The following is a 2,582-nucleotide window of genomic DNA, read 5'->3' on the forward strand; positions in this document are numbered from 1 at the left end:
GTGTGTGTGTGTGTGTGTGTGTGTGTGTGTGTGTGTGTGTGTGTGTGTGTGCGTGCGTGCGTGTGTGTGTGTGCGGGCGCATGCAACATGCATCTCTGCATTGATTAATATGACTTTGAATACCGTAGTTCCCTTGTTTAAACGGTTTATGTATTTTTGCCAAATTCTGAATAATATCTCTCCTAAGGTGATGTGGAAAATATTGTTATCACGACGTAATGTAAATTTTAATGACTCCTTGTAGGCATTATACTTATGAGCATGAAAATATGGCCATTGTTTAGTTTTACCGCTTGCTGAACCTATCATACTAATAGCATATAAATTTTTCTGTATTGTGTTTTTTTTTAAGATTACGAAATAAAGGTTGCAAGCTTGAAATAAGCATAAGTTAAGTTCACCAAGGAAATGTGCATATGAATATTGGACACATTGATTGTGTGATTGAATCTTGCTAGTGTTTTCCAGCATTGCAAGCTTTGTGTTTTGTGTCGTATGGCACCCATTTTACTTCCAATGGTTCTGAATTTAAGATTGACCAGTATAACCTTGGTGTGAAGAAGAGAGACGTGTTCGCCTTTAATGATAAAGATATAGTGTATTGACAGCATAGGAAAAACACGCTAGAGATGGGAATGTATAATACGTTAGTTAGAACAATTATACGCAAAGTTGGTGACTGTGCGTAGAAAGGTACATGTGTATTAATTTCAGATGTGCTGACAAGTTAATATAAACTGTATCAGGATCAAACTGGAGAGAAATTTCTCTTTTTAAAGGGAAGATTGCAACTGAACCAGGATTCCCATAGTCACCATGGCAGTCAAAATTAAAATTTTAGATATCATCTTTACAATTAAAGAATATGTTACATAAAAAAAAAATGAGATTCCAGCAGAAGATGGAGGAACCATTATTTCTAGTGCTAGTTGGTTTGAGAAAGTCAAACCTCAAGCATGAATTCACATTCTCTGTATTACAGGTGGGGCTGCAGCTAATGCCAAAATTGTTGTTCCGAAGTATCTCGGTGTTTCGAAAAAGTAAAATTAAATAACTGAAAAGTTTTATGACAATAAAAGAATACGAAATTTCGAGGAATCAGTTCTCCTCCGGAAAATTCTTGAACCTGTTTATCGATGAAAAAAAAAATGTAACATAAAGTGTCACTCAACTCTTCAGTTAGAATGAAATGTAAAAGAAAGCATGAAGATTTTGAAAATTTACCCTTAAAATGTATTGCAAATATAAATTCTTACCTTCAAATATCCGTGCACAAACTTGCTTTCACGGTTTTATTAACTATAGACAATGTTCCTAGTCACTCTACAAACAATCTTTCTATCTTTTTTTAACCCATAGACTAGGGCTTAATTACTTCACAAAGCTTAGTTTCTGAGAAAAACTGATTGAGCAATTAAAATTACAACTGCAGAAAATACAATTTCTTTAGTAGAATTTTTGAAAACAATGTGCTGCCATTGAGAATATTTATAATCCAGAAAGAAGAACTAACAATGAACAACAGGAAAAACGTTCGAGAAGATATTTTAATTTTACGGCATTGTGTTAACGATTTCACCGACCAGAAGAAATATTTGTAAAAATAACTAGCATTGGAAGAGAGACTGGTTTCGATGAAATGGATAATACAAATGTTCGTGATCTGGTTAACTTACATTCAAGGGAATCAACTGAGTGTGACCTCCTTAATTTGGATCAAGAGCATGAGTAGGAAGAAGACATTAATCAATATTATGGACAACAAATAATACGAAATTAAAATGTTTCGGTAATTTGACAAGTTCAAGTAATTAATAATAGATATCAACTCTCACATCGGACAGAGCTTGTAAGATCGGTAAAAAAAATTGAGGACAGTTTCGATGTTAGAGGCAGATGTATGTAAAGAAAAAGGAAGAAGATATGAATGCGTTAAGGATTTTTCAAATAAATAAATTTCTAAAACTATATTTTGTCCTTTGTTGTATATGCACCACACAAAAGTACAATACTTCAATGATATTTAACTGTTATAATATATAATTTAAATACTATTTAACTGTCGGGAGGCAAGAATCTTACGACACAGCCATGCCTGCGCCTATATGCATATATGGTAAAAGTAAATTTATAAAGATTCTGCAGCATATTTAGTAAGTACTTATCCGAATGATTACATACAACCACGACGGCTTGAGTTCGGTTCCTAAGGCAAGTGTATTTTAATCGAGCTTCGGGACGACAAAAACCTTGTGCCTTGTGAGAGTAATTTGGTAGACTGAACATAAGAGTTTGTGTATATATTTACGCATGAATGTGTGTACACGTGTGTGTGTGCGTGTGTCGTTGCGTAATTGGCTGGTTACACGACTATGTCGTGTAGCCAGCTAATTACGTGTAGTCAGATGGGGGTAGAATTAGTGTTAGTGTGATTAGATTTTTATGAAGAAATTTTAAACTAGATGTTAAGGAAAGGTTAGGATTGGAAAGGCTATTTAACTATATACTAGCAATAATACCCGTCGTTGATTGGGTAATTACTTTTACTCTTTTATCAGGAGCCACATTCAAAGTATTATATA

Source organism: Octopus bimaculoides, chromosome 10, assembly GCF_001194135.2.
Source record: "Octopus bimaculoides isolate UCB-OBI-ISO-001 chromosome 10, ASM119413v2, whole genome shotgun sequence".
Classification (NCBI taxonomy): Eukaryota; Metazoa; Mollusca; class Cephalopoda; order Octopoda; family Octopodidae; genus Octopus; species Octopus bimaculoides.